Genomic DNA, 15,239 nt, shown 5'->3' with positions numbered 1-15,239 from the left:
ATCGGATCTGTTAATAATATATTACCTGCTCCGACTCCTGAGGCATAGAGGCAGGGCGAGCAATATACGATTGATAGATCAGATTTTAAAATACATTTATTACAAGTATGAATTATTTAATAAAAAAAAAATAATAATTTGGGTTTAATGTGCAAATTACTTTTATTATACAGCTTGTGGGTGACAGGCCCCCTTTAAGAAGGGGGGGTTTGTTTAGCTTCCTCTTCATCAACTGTAGGAGTAACGTTGATAACTATCATTGTTTATTTATATAGCATCTATATATTCCGTAGTGCTTTACAGAGATTATCAGTCTCTGTCACAGTGGAGTTTACAGACTAAGGTTGGGCTATTTATCCTACAGTACATGTATGTTTGGGAGGGGGAAAGCTCACACAAGCACAGGGAGAACATATTCAATTCCTTGTAGATAATGGCCTGGCTGGAACGGAACATTGTACCCCAGAGCTTCAAAGCAGCAGTGATAACAATTATACTGCTGTAAGTGCCTTATGGCCATTACAGAATGCTTAATGGTACCTTCCAAAAAGGGAAACATTTGAATAAATATGGGGGCAAAGTGTACAAGAAATCTCTTCCATCCAGTTGTGATTAGTGGCGGATTATTTTGCGAAATAGGTGTCAAAATTCTCAGCGCAGTGAAAAATTGTTGTACACGTCAAAAAAAGCATGTGTGACATCTCCATTTTGCTAATTTTTCGCCATTTTGCGAACCCTTTGAAAGATTTGCTAATTTTTCAGCAAAGCGAAACGGGAGAGATCTGCTCATCACTAATTGTGAGTACTGGTTATGCATAAAGTCCAGGCAGCTGCCCAGTATCTTGGCTACTATGGCTTCATAAAGTGACTCTCATGAGGGGGTCAGTGTCGGAGTATGACATGACTTGGTAAAGTAAATGCGATGAGAAAATGACCAGTAGAAATCCTCATTTATTCAGACCATGACACGGTGCTCAGCAGACAAAAACTGCAATCCCATCCAACAAACATAAAAAAGTACAATTATGATAAAAGCAGACAAAATAGACTAAAAGTTTGCTTATGTCTAGTTAATAAGAGACAAGAGCTTTATTGGTCAGAAAGTGATTCCTGCAGCTATGACAGGTACCAACCAAAAGCAACATTAAGGGGCACATTCATCAAATCACGAGTTCAAATCCTAAAATGGGTAAAATTCGGATTGGATACTATAATTTCTGATGATCAAAAATATCGCGAAAATGCTTACCAAAAAATCGTAATATCGTATTGGCGCTCCGAAAGTCACAAAATTTTCGTACCGAACGATTGTAAACAGCGGGAAAACCTTTTTGACTTTGAACCTTCTGTGCATGATTTTGGAAGCCTCCCATAGAAATCAATGGCACTCTGCAGCTTCAAGCTGGGCCAAGGAAAGTCACAATACCGAAGCTTGAATGAATCCGAAACTTTCGTACTCGGCGCGACAATACGATTTCGTCGCACAAATTTTGTTGCAAGGTACGAAATTGTCGTGCAAGGTACGAACCTGTCGCAGAAAATACACTAGGAGCGTTCGTACATTAATAAATGTCCCCCTTGGACAATTCCTTCTAGGCTCTAAAACTGAATAACTCCATATAGTTTCTGATAAGTAAGATAGACTCCCCTAATACATCCCAAACCAGCAGTTCTTTGCCTGTACAACTTACCCCCAAGGTGACAGTATAAATACACTAACAACAGTTGCAGTGGACTTTTCCTGTTTAGGAATTCAGCTCCAACGTTGATAAGGCAAACTTGAGTTCTTCTGTCTATAATTATATTAAAAGAGAAAAGCGTGAAATCAGCAGTACGATAGAATACTGTTTTACTGCAGGGACCCCCAGCTCTCTGCGTGCGCCTCTCTAGGCCAAGAAACATGAGTCACAGGGTTGGAATGTAAATAGTGATTAGAACTGTAGAAGCATACGCCCAATAATCATGTCTAGATTTGCTGTGGGACAACAAGCCAAGTAGGACCGCTCAGTTTTAATTTAGACCAGGGCAGTGTTACACCTTTCTCTATATGCCACATGTTGCTTAGAGGGGAACTCCAGCTTCCGAACCAAAATGTGTTGAGCCCCACACAACACAGAAACCCTAAAATACCTATTTCTTTAATCTGTTCCTTCAAAAAGTAAGAATAAATACTATTTTTATATGCTTAAATCCAGCTGCAAAACATTTCTTCTCTTTCTGCACTATTTGAAATCCTGGCAGGGGAGGAGAGACTAAAACACTGAGGTTACAAATTGTAACATTTTCTCCACAGTTTACAGACAGCATGCAGGAAATACAACCCATAATGCATTGCACTGTGGTGTTCCTTTCCTTATTGACATCACGTGTGCAAAGAATTGTGGGATTTGGAGTGTAGACTGAAGGCAGGCTGAGAACAGTCAACTACAGTTACATTTCCCAAAGTAGCCAGCCAGATCAGCAGAGGGGGCCAGGCTTAGGGAACTGTTCCAAACCTTATTATTACATTAAAAATCACAAAAAGGCTGCAATTTTTCTTTAATTGCTGTATATTGCAAAGTTGCTTACAATTATGTTTACTTTTCAAAAAGCTTAAGTTGTGTTTGGGTACGGCTGCAACCTCACCCCTTTAATTCCAGCTCCATATTGAATCCACATCCTGCATGCCTAGCTAGCAATTAATTTAGATGACTGCTGCATGGCTGCACATATATCAGTTCAGTCTGCAGCATGCATCTAAAGGATTAGGATTGCTAATTAGCCATGCAGGTTGTGGATTCAATATGGGGCTGGTATTAAAGGGGTGAGGTGGCAATCCTACGTATCAATTAGTGAGATACCAAGTGACTGTAGGAATTTGGTATTGTAGTAATATTACTTTTCGGTGCAGTTGCTTCTGACACTTCAGACATATCTAGCAGATTCTTGCCAAAATCAACACTGCAATTGTAAATATTTTCTTCTTCAAAAATAACCTCAGTGTGTGGCTTGAACCGAAGTACAACCTGTTCCCACCTTAAGTCCACACCTGTAGAGCATCCAGGCCCTGTGTTAACCAATTGTTATGCTCAGTTCTATAGCTGTCTCTGTTTCTGAATATGCTTTGGCAGTTCAACATGATAGTTCGGCCCATTCTAGGCTCCCTCAGATAGAACATAGGTTACATAGGAGGTGTCACATGGTTTAACTCACACAATGGAGGAAGCCAGTGGTTCTTGGTAAACTTGATAACAATTTATTAACAGAAGCAGGCAATACCGGTACCCAAGGTAACATGAGTATAATTTTCACAAGAACTAGCACTACAGACCTCAATGCTGCACCATACAGATCTTTGGTGGACATATAGCAGAAATGGAGATATATTCTCTAGAAAGTCAAGCAGTGCTGAAGCACCCAATAGCAGCACAGATGACTGTGGAGTGGATCCGGATGCAGTTACTTCCCCACCTTCCCAGTTGGTTTGTGCCACCAGTTACCTCTGATACTTTAGGCTCCCTGCTCCTTCCTCCACTTAATGATGGATCTGGCAAGGATCTTATTGTACAAAATGAATCAAGCTGTTATTGGCCATCATCCACACTATTGCCTGAATGTCCAGTTATTTAGAAGGGTAATTTGTTCAGGGTTCCAAATGGATCGGCTATAGGTCTTATTTTTGGGTGGGGGCACAATAGATTTAACCATCTCTGCAGTTACCATATTTAATGCTGTGATCAAGTCAGTGTTTCTAAAGATGCAATGCAGGAATGTAACTAAAGCATACCTCCCAACATTTGAAAAATGAAAAGAGGGACAAAAATATTTAGCGCGCCAAATTTTTTGACCACGCCCACTTTGTGTGGCCACGCCCCAATTGCCACTCCCCATTAAAAAAAAATACTCCTTTTATATAGTTGAAATGGCGGAATCAGACGCAAATGTGCTATACCCTCATACTGTACTACCTAAGGAAAACAATATAGCAACTCCTACATATAACATACAAATATAGAGAGAAGGCAGTGAGTTATAAGTGAGTTCTAACTATCTACCAGTTTTGCCCCCCCATACACAGTAGCCCCCCATACACAGGTGCCCCCCCATACACAGTAGCCCCCCCCACAGTGTCCCCCATACACAGTAGCCCCCCCCCACAGTGGCCCCCATACACAGTAGCCCCCCCACACAGTGTCCCCCATACACATTAGCCCCCCATACACAGTAGCCCCCCCACACAGTGTCCCCCATACACATTAGCCCCCCCATACACAGGTGCCCCCACATACAGAGTAGCCCCCCCATACACAGTAGCCCCCCCATACACAGGTTCCCCACCCATACAGAGTAGCCCCCCCATACAGAGTAGCCCCCCCATACACAGTAGCCCCCCCCCACACAGTGTCCCCCATACACATTAGCCCCCCAAACACATTAGCCCCCATACACAGGTGCCCCCCCATACAGAGTAGCCCCCATACAGAGTAGCCCCCCCCACAGTGTCCCCCCATACATATTAGCCCCCCCCATACACAGGTGCCCCCCATACAGTGCCTCCATACATGCTGCCGATGCTGCAGCTTCTTCTTCAGCGTCCCCTCTCTATATGCGGCTCCTTGTTCTGTGGAGCCAGGCCCCTTTATAAGGTTGCGCCCGTGCGTGCGTGTGACGTCAATACGCACGGGCGCAACCTTATAAAAGGACCTGGCTCCACAGAACAAGGAGCCGCATATAGAGAGGAGCCACTGGGGGACGCCTGACTGCAGTCAGCGCGTCCCGCTGTCGGGATAGTTCCATGAATGTCCCGCATTACGGAAATGCGGGACATTCATGGAACTATCCGGGACAGCGGGACGCGCTGCCAAAACCGGGACTGTCCCGCGGAAAGCGGGACAGTTGGGAGGTATGCTAAAGGAACCAAGGTTGTATTTAAATATAGGCACCCAAGGACCTGTGCCTGGGGCCCCCGTGCCTAGAAAATCAATATAACTTCCACCAGAGGTGACATCACACACAGAGGAAGTGATGTCACATGTATATCCTAGGGATAATAAAAGGTATCTCAGCAGCTCACAGCTTGTTCCTAGGTCACCAGTCCCTCTCCCAAAACAGCAACCATCAGCAACTATCTACTATCTACTGCCTGCAATGTAATTTCCTCCTGCACTTCAAAGGACTGTCTGTGCGCAAAATGGTGTAAAAAGTTGTGTAAAATAAACAGCAAATTTTTCAAGATGTATTTGATTAAGTTTAATCTTAGCACATTTTGTGACACGAAACATGTTGAGAATTTAAAAATGAAATAAACTAATTGACATCAATCAATGAGTCCTTGAAGTGCTCATCAATTTGTGCGCTGATTTGGTTGGACTCAGGGCGCTGCACCTGGACCATCTATTTGTTCTAGTGAGTGACCATAATGTTAAACTTTAGAAATGTTATATGAAAGCGAAGGCCCTGGGCATGGGCACCTAGACCATATATTGAAAGAAAATGAGTGTCAGACTTGTTGCGGCACTGATGTGCAGTCGCAGTAACTGTAGAGTGGAAAGTGATTTGTGTAAAAATTTGATCAAGCTTGGAACATAAAAGTACAGGTATGGGACCTGTTATCCATAATGCTCAGGACCTGGGGTTTTCCAGATAAGGGGTCCTTCCATAAATCGGATCTCCTACCTTAAGTCTGGTAGTAAAATTATTTAAACCAGGGCCGGAACTAGGGGTAGGCAGAAGAGGCAGCTGCCTAGGGTACAACAATTGGGGGGGGGGCGCCAGGCAGGAGCCTCTCCTACCTACCCCCAGTCCGCTCTTTTTAGTCATTGTAATGATCCATCGCATTGCATCGCGAACCGAACCACCCCCCCCCCACGCAACTGCGCATGCGCACCAAAGCACTAACGGCGGGGGAGCAAAAGTGGCCAACCAGGTTACCTAGGGCTCCCGGTTGGCTTGGCCCACCCCTGATTTTCACAGTAATTAAACCCAATAGGAGTGTTTTGCCTCCAATAAGGATTTATTATATCTTAGTTGGGGTCAAGTACAAGGTGCTGTTTTATTATTACAGAGAAAAAGGAAACCATTTTTAAAAATTACAATTATTTGATTAAAATGGAGCCTTTCTGGATAATGGGTTTCCGGATAAGGGGTCCAATACATGTACTTTGATGTTTGGATTCAATATTTGGCCAAATTTAATAAAGATGTATTTGATACACCACTACATAATTTTTAATTTTTAGAAAAAAAGCTTTAAAAAATAGCATTAACTGCGAGCAAAAAATTGACAAGCATTAGTATAGCCAAAGAGATTTATGACAAGACTGCGATCACTGGCAAGGGCATGAGTCTCAGAGGGCAAATAACAATATTTCAGACTCTACCACATGGAGTTCTACAGTGTTTCCCAACTGTGGGGCTACCCCCTGGGTGGCAGATGCAGGCAGGGGTTTAGCCAATTCAAATGACTATTTGTTTTCATAGATACACCTGACAGCCCATCTTGAAAGTCAGTTAGAGAGAGATTTGGGGGTTATACCCCCTTCAGTTGCTTCAGCAGGTGAAAGAATTTCCCTCCGGCTTCCAAACAGGAATTGGTCAGTCTCTGGTTCAAAACTGTACAAAGATTAATAACACCTGTAGTATATTTTCCTGCTTTGTAGAAAGGGACAGAAGCTGTTTTTAAGTATCCAAAACGGTCCTGTTTGCACTTGTATTAAAATTGCCTAATTGTTGCCTGGGAAAGCAATATAAGGTGCAAAGTTTACGTTTTTATCATCAATCAGCAGGCAGCATTACCCGTTCACCTGTTTAAAAGCTATCATTGGTTGCTATGGGTTGTACTTTATATTCTATTACATAGGAGGAACAGAGAATTTACAGGTAACAATAGGAGGGTTTAAGACCCATGTTTTTGGCCTACTTAAAAACCCAATAGTCACTGCAAGCAAAAAATCCCTGAGTGCTAATTACATGGCTAAAATAGAATGCCATTACCAATTATAGCTCAAACACCAAATACTTTGAAAAGGTTCCAAAAAGCAGAGAAAATTCCAACCATAATGACACCAAAACTACCTGGTGGTAACTGAGTGCCAACAATGAAAATGCCTAAAATATACAGACCCAGTTTGTCAGAATGCTATGCAGGACACGTATGAATGCTCATGTGTACTAGGTTATTAACCAGACTGTGTTTTGTTGTGACATGCATTTTGAGCGCACACACACACACAAATGCCATTGTGCACATTATGCTTGTGTGACTCGCAATGGAAAAACCTGACTGAGAACAAGAATGTCCAGTTCCAAACTGGACAGGTGGTCCTCAAGGAACTCAAGAAATGCCAAATTTAAATACAGCCCAGAGTAAACAAAGACAACCCACTATAAACAAAAGAGCCTAGGAAGCGTTAGTAACTGTCAGTCAACAAGCCATGTGCATTAGATACTTGAACTCTGTGACCCAAACAACTGAGCTGCAAAAGCCTGGATCTAGATTGATTGTCAATGTCAGACCCAGAGAATTACTATGAACATAGAGAATGTGTAAACCTTTACTCACTCCCGCTAGTTAAACTATAAACAGCAATTGTCCCTATAATTGTCTGAATTTGGGCAAATATCTAAAGGGCCATACACCATGTTAGCCATGGTGACATAAAAACGCAAGTGGATAAAAGGCAAATCAGCAATTAGATGATGGGTGGGGGAGGATTGTTCCCAGGGATAGATTTCTATGGGTACCAGGGATCCCAGGGATATCTTTAAAAAGTTCCCCAGTAGTTCCTTTACCTATCCCTATGCAAACATGGTGCTTACTGACAGATACTGCACTGATATCATTTATCTCAGATAAGGTATAGGGATCCTTATAGAAACCTTATATCCACAGAATGTAAATTGCCGGTGGAATGGCATACGCCGCAAGGCTATTTGCCGAAATCTGCAAAGTTGCCTTCAGAGGAAACTTCGGCGTTTTCCGCGCCGCGTTTGCCATCCCACTGGCAATGAGATTTACATTCTAGCCGGTGGGATGGCATTTTGGGGAGATTAGTCGCCCGCAACAAGGAAGATTTGTCGCGCGGTGACAAATCTCCCCGTCTGTCACAGCCCTTAGGCGACCCCTGTGAAAGGGTCATTCAACCCCCAAAGGGGTCCCGACCCACAGGTTGAGAACTGCTGCTTTAGGGCTCTGGCCCACGGGGAGTCACTCGCGACAAATCTCCCTGTTCGCGGGCGACTAATCTCCCCGAAATGCCATCCCACCGGCGAAAATGTAATTCACCCGGTGGGATGGCATACGCGGAAATCGCGGAAGTTTCCTCTCAAGGCGATTTGCATTTTGGCCGGTGGGATGGCATTTCGGGGAGATTAGTCGCCCGCGAACAGGGAGATCTGTCACGAGTGACTAATCTCCCCGTGTGCCACAGCCCTTAAATGAATGAAAATGAACACAGTGTCCAAAAAGTAGATCCTGATCTACCCAGTTGCACCTTGTGACCAGGAGATCTCTAGAGCAGATCAGAGGTTAGATTCTCATTGCACCTTTCATAGCTGATGTAGATAAATTGGTTGTTGAGAGGCCAGTGAATTCCAATACTCCTAACAATTATAAATCTAATTGTAGATGCAGCACGCTACATTCTCATTACATTACACCTTGTTGAACTGAGTGTTGTGGCACACACTTGGCATGCCCATGCCCGTACACAGGAAGCAAACAAGCCCTTTGCAAACCTTATTACAGTGATGCAGCCTAGCCACAGATCATCATGATGACAAAACCTGCCTATGTGGCTACTGGCATTCCTGTAATAACCAGACTCCTCATTAAGCCACTTCAACAGACTGAGTCTTCCTACTCAAATCTAGGGTTACACAAATTGTCCAAAAAAGTTAATATCTCCACAGTATTCATCTACCAAGCCTTAAAGATATACTGGGAAAACATGTTTTCAAAACAAATCAGTTAATAGAGCTTCTCCAGCAGAATTCTGCATTAAAAAACACAGACATATTTTTTTATATTTAATTTTGAAATTTCACATGGGGTTAGCCATATTCTTTATTTCCCAGGGTGCCACAGCCATGTGACCGTCAGTAAACTTCAGTCACATGTAACACCCCTAACTAAAGCGAGAAACATGAACAAGTGCTGCATAGACAGTTAACAGGACTACATATCCCAGCATGCCGCAGACCTGAGGACCTGGCTGGGGCTTTGAATCCACCAATGATAGGGAAAGGCGCAAAATGTTTTGAGGACCACCCTCCTGGACTATAAAAAGGGGAGAGAAGTGTGTGCCAGAGAGAAACTGCTGACTCCTGCCTACCTGCTCTGAGTGGGAGAGCTGCCAGAGGGGAGAGACACCTGCAGGGATCCTGGCTCAGGAGAAGCTGCTACAGGGAGAAGCTGACCCTGCTCTCCCAGCTCTGGACTAGCGCCTGTAAAAGAGCTATCAGTGCCAGCCAGAGCAGGGGGAAGCTGCCTGCTCTTGGTAGGAGAGTCCCAGGCAGGTTGCACAGAGGCCCAGGTGATTACAGCTGCTAGAGAACAGAGCTGCCTGCATCCCATCTGAGGTCTGTTACTAAAGGTGATAAGGAGATTTTCTTACCTGATAAATCCCTTTTGCGTAGGCCCGTACTGTCAGTGCAGGACGACTGGGGTTAAGTTCTCCTCTCTGGAGGTAGGACAAACTCTAATGAATGAATGAAACTCCTCCTCTTCCTGTGTCTCCCTCTCTGATCAGTTTTGTTGTAACGTCTGTGCTGGAGACACTGGTGCATGAACAATTTTAACTTCTTATTCAACTTGTGTATTAACAGTCAACTTTTTAAACTTTGTTAATATGGCACCGCCACAAGGGTGGGATGCTGCACTGACAGTACGGGCCTACGCAAAAGGGATTTATCAGGTAAGAAAATCTCCTTTTATGCGTACGGCCCTACCTGTCAGTGCAGGACGACTGGGGATGTCCCAAAGCCGTCCTAAAATGAAAAGGGGGGGTAGTTAAGTAGGTGCCTTTGTAGATTGTAGCACTTTCCTACCAAATTCCGCAGGTGCAGAGTTGAAAACGTCGAATTTGTAGGATTTTGTAAAAGTATGCGGAGACGACCAAGTGGCCGCCTGACAGATAGTCTCTAAGGATGCCTCGTGATAAAGTGCCCAGGAGGTACTGACTTTCCTGGTTGCGTGTGCTCTTATCGTCATAGGGGTAGGTCTACCCGCCTTGTTGTAGGCCTCTGATATGAGTAGCACTAGCCATCTGGCTATTGAGCGTTTTGAGGCTGGAAACCCTGCTCTTGGTCCTCCAAAGAGAAGGAATAGAGAGTCTGACTGTCTTAGACTTTGGGTTCTGTGGATATATTCCTTAAGGGCTCGGACTGGGTCCAGAGTGCTTGTTGTATTACTCTCATTGTCTCTATGGTCTACCTTGAGGACTGGAATTACTATTTCCTGGTTCATGTGGAAGGCAGTTGCCATTTTGGGAATAAAGGATGGATTGGTACGAAGTACCGCTTTATCTTGATGGAATTTTAACCAAGGGAATTTGCTAGAGAGTGCTGCGAGCTCTGAGACACGTCTAGCGGAAGCTATTGCCATCAGAAATACCGTCTTTAGCGTGAGATCTTTTAGATTCGTGGATTCTAATGGTTCAAATGGCTTGTGCTGCAAGTGGGCTAGGACCAGGTTTAGATCCCAAGATGGAGTAGGATCCCTTATTGGAGGTTTGATCCGTTGTAGTGCCTGGAAGAAGAGTCTGACTTCTGGTATCATTGCCCACTGTTTGTGAAAAAGGGCTGCTAGGGCCGAAGTTTGAACCTTAAGAGACGTGATGCTGAGGTTCATGTCAAATCCGTTTTGAAGGAATTGGAGAATGTGTGGGGAGGTACAGCTCTTCCAATTAAGGTTGTTGGAGGTACACCATGAAAGAAATATACGCCATACTCTGTAATAAGCTCTGTTTGTGGAAGGTCTCCTGGCCGCTAAAAGAGTTGTGATTACTGATGGATGGAATCCCTTCTGTTTCCAAATGTCGGTTTCAAGAGAAATGCCGTCAAATGTAGTTTGTGGAGGTCTGGAAACCAAGCTGGACCCTGTGTAAGTAGGTCTGGTGATAGCGGTAGTGTGAGATGGTCCACTGACATTGTCATTATGTCCGCAAACCAGGTGCGATTCGGCCATCTCGGTGCTATCAGGATTGTGAGGACTCCTTCCTGGCGGACTTTGTTGAGGAGTCTCTGGATCATTGGTATTGGTGGGAATGCATACGCCATTGGAAAAGACCAGGGAGTAGCCAAGGCGTCGACAGCTTCTGCCCTTGGGTCCCTGATCCTGGAGAAGAAGCGTGGTAGTTGTGCGTTCAGTCTGGACGCCATGACGTCCACTGATGGGGTGCCCCACTTGTCTGTTAGGTTGTGAAACACCGTTGTCTGGAGGTGCCATTCCCCTGGGTCTAGCGTATTCCGGCTCAGGTAATCCGCCTGCCAGTTCAGGAGACCTGGGATGTATATGGCTGATATGTGGGTCACTCTGGCTTCTGCCCATTGGATGATGTGGGAAATCTCCTGCATGGCCGCAGTGCTTCGTGTACCGCCTTGCTTGTTGAGGTAAGCTACTGCTGTGCTGTTGTCCGTCTGTATTCTGATGTGAGACCGTTGTAGGTCTGCTGACCAATAAGTGATCGCTCTGTAGATGGCCCGAATTTCCAGGACATTTATATGTAGCTTCTTTTCCTGTGAAGACCAGAGGCCCTGACAAGTTAGGTGCTTCCAGGTTGCTCCCCAACCTTTCAGGCTCGCATCTGTTGAGATCACTTCTGGGTCCGGTAGGCGCCACGGTTTGCCCCGAGCTAGGTTGGATTGTAGGGACCACCATTGAAGGCTGATGTGAACCCGACTGGATAGGGGAATTTTTTGAGACAGGTCCTTGTGGTCTTTGTTCCATAATCTCAGAAACTCCCTCTGCATTGGTCTCATGTGATACCTTGCGAAGGGTACTGCATCTAAGGATGCGGCCATCAGTCCTAATAGCTGCAGTATCATGAATGCAGTGGTCGGTTGCTGTTGAATCTGACCGGTAAGTGACTGGATCTTTGATATCTTTTCCTGTGGTAGGAAAATGCGTTGTTGGACTGTGTCCACTATCATTCCCAGGAAGGGCATGACCTGTTGTGGGATCAGGATGCTCTTTTGGTGGTTTATTAACCAGCCGTGTGATGTCAGGTGTTGGATGCATAATTCTGTGTCTCTCCTTGCTTTGATTGCCGTGTTCGCATAGATGAGAATGTCGTCCAAGTATGGATATATGTGCACTCCCTGAGAACGGATTTTTGCTACCAGGGCTCCCAGAACCTTGGTAAAGACTCTGGGTGCTGAGGTCAGCCCGAATGGCATGGCCCGGAATTGGTAGTGTGTATGATTCAAGTAGAACCTGAGGAATTTCTGGTGGACTGAGTGGATCGGTATGTGCAGGTATGCATCTTTGAGGTCTACCTTTGTCATGAATGCTGCCTCTGGTAGTGCCGCGGTTATGGAGCGAATGGTTTCCATTTTGAATCTCTGGTATTTGACGAATTTGTTGAGGGGATGAAGGTTGAGGACTGGGCGATACCCGCCGTCTCTCTTTGGAACCAAAAATAGATTCGAATAGAATCCTTGGAAGTATTCCTCGGTGGGGACTGGAGTGATGACATTTTTGAGTAGGAGATCCTGTAGTATGAGTAGTGTTGCTGACGCTTTTGCTGTGTCTGTGGGTAATTTGGAAGGCACTACTCTCATGACCGGTGGGTATTTGTTGAAGTATATTCTTAATCCTTCCGAGATGATTCTGAGAACCCAGGGATCTTTTGTGGACTCCTGCCAGGCTGTGGTGAATTGTTTGAGTCTGCCCCCTACTGCTGGATCTGTTTGAGTTGTTAGTCAGGACTCTTGTGATTTAGGTGGTCCACCTTTCCTGGTGGTTTTGGAGTGAGGCTGCCACGTCTTCTGACGCCTCGTGTTGAACTGGTTGGAGTTCTGTCTACCTCGATTGGATGATCTGTTGTAGGGGGTCCAGGATCGGTGATGATAGTTCCGTTTGTGGGTTTCTCTTCTATTCTTTTTGGCTTGAGGTAGGAAGGAGCCTTTTCCCCCGGTCACGTCTGAGATGATCTTTTTCAGTTCTGGTCCGAATAGTTGATTGCCCTCGAATTTGAGGGACACTAGTCTGTTCTTGGAGGCCGTATCGCCTGACCACTGCCGGAGCCACAAGGCTCTCCTCGCCGCGATTGCCGCCGCTGAAGCTTTGGTCGCCAGTTTTGCCATTTCTAGGGATGCTTCGCCCAGAAATGAGAAGGCCAGTCCTAACTTGTCTAGTTCTGCGGAATCCTGCGATTTTTTTAATTCTTGGCACCAGAATTTGGCTGTGCGGGCTACGCTGAGAGCTGCCGAGGCTGGGCGCAATATTGCCGTTGAGTGTAGGAAGTCTCTTTTTAGTGCTGATTCTATTTTCCTATCCATGGGGTCCCGAAAGGAACCCGCATCCTCTGAAGGAAGTGTGGTATTCCTAGAGAGGCGTACAATGGCGGAGTCTACCTTAGGTGACTTGTCCCAGACTTGTGCAAGTTCGTCTGCTACTGGGAATTTGCACGTTAGCTTTTTGGAAATGGAGTTGCGTTTATCTGGGTCTGACCATTCTTCCGTAATTGACTGTAAAATGGATTTGCTAGTGGGGAAGGATTTAGATTTTTTTGGGGCATTGCCCAACACTTTGTCTATCTTTGAAAGAGGTGGATTAACTTGTTTAATTTCGAGTGTGTCATACAGGTGTCTTAAAATAGCTTTAATATCATCTGGTTGTTTGATAGTCGATTCCTCATCTGATTGGGAGTCACTGTATTGCGAAGAGGCACTTCCGCTAGACTCTGAGTCAGATACTGAATCGGATTGGGAAGATATGGTGGCTGATGCGGTTTGGGCACTAGTACTTGGTTGTACCTTAGGCCTGTGCTGCTTGGTTTGGGTTTGAGCAGACACTGCCTGCTGTACCGAGGTATTTATATGATTTTGCAGCCAATCTATAAATTGAGAAAAATCTTTTACTGGCACAGCTTCTGGATTAGGTGAATTAGAGTGTGCTTCAGGCCGAGGGCTAGTATCAGGACTAGAAGGGCCTGGAGAATTTTGGTGGGGACTAGGAGAGTCCTGTGTGGCATGAATTAAGGCAGTAGTGGTGAGTGCGTGAGCCAGGGCTGTGTCTGTGTCAGACTCAATAGTTTGCTGCAGCCTTGCCATTTTTGGTAATTTAGGAGGAGAAGTATCTCTCTTCCTGAGTCTCTTTTTAGGGGCTTTGGCCAGTTTATGCTTTGGTACATTATCTGCATCTTTCTGAGAGGACAGGTCCTCTATAAGTTCCAACAGCTCTTTGGATGCCATTATGCTGAGAAGCGGTTAAGCTGTGGATGTAATATATATATGGTCAGGTAACATATAGAGGAATCCTGTATTAAATAGTGTGCAGAATAAACTTTCTGCCTGCTGTGTTACCTGCCGTTGCGTCCCCTTCCAGCAGAGCGCGCGAAGCGAATTCGCGCGGTCTGATGACGTCACCTTCCTGCGCCGATGCAGAGACGCGCCAGGAAGTGAAGCGAGTGCCTTAATTCGCGCGGTCTGTGTCAGAAGGCAGGGGATCTAGGAAGCGGCCGGTAGCCTTAGTGCGGAGCGCGCCAAGAAGGGGCTCAACGCCAGGGGAACTGCAAGTAAGGCAGGGTATGCAGCGGAGCAACGCGCCCAAGGGAGCGAGGAGGGGGGCTCACGCTGTTAGCGTTGTCTTACCTGACAGACGCGCTGGAGCTGACAGTGGAGCAACACACTTCTCAAGGGGGCTCACACTTAGCAGGAGTAACCTGGCTTAAAAACTAACGGAGCACACACTCGTGGGGGCTCACGTTTAGGCAGTTGAAGATGCTTCAGTTTGGCAGTAATAGGTTTCCCAAATGGATGAAAATAAAAATAAAGATACTGAGGTGATATATTAGGGAGCACACTTTCTAACAGGGCTCACCTAAGATATGGTGATGGAATCTTTACTGGTTGATATATTGCTGATTCTGTGAGGAGGTTGAAAATGTGTCCTATCTCCGAGCAGGACAAACTAAAAAACTGATCAGAGAGGGAGACACAGGAAGAGGAGGAGTTTCATTCATTCATTAGAGTTTGTCCTACCTCCAGAGAGGAGAACTTAACCCCAGTCGTCCTGCACTGACAGGTAGGGCCGTACG

Source organism: Xenopus tropicalis, chromosome 8, assembly GCF_000004195.4.
Source record: "Xenopus tropicalis strain Nigerian chromosome 8, UCB_Xtro_10.0, whole genome shotgun sequence".
Classification (NCBI taxonomy): domain Eukaryota; kingdom Metazoa; phylum Chordata; class Amphibia; order Anura; family Pipidae; genus Xenopus; species Xenopus tropicalis.
The sequence above is the reverse complement of the archived record's forward strand: the minus strand, read 5'-3'. Positions refer to the sequence as shown.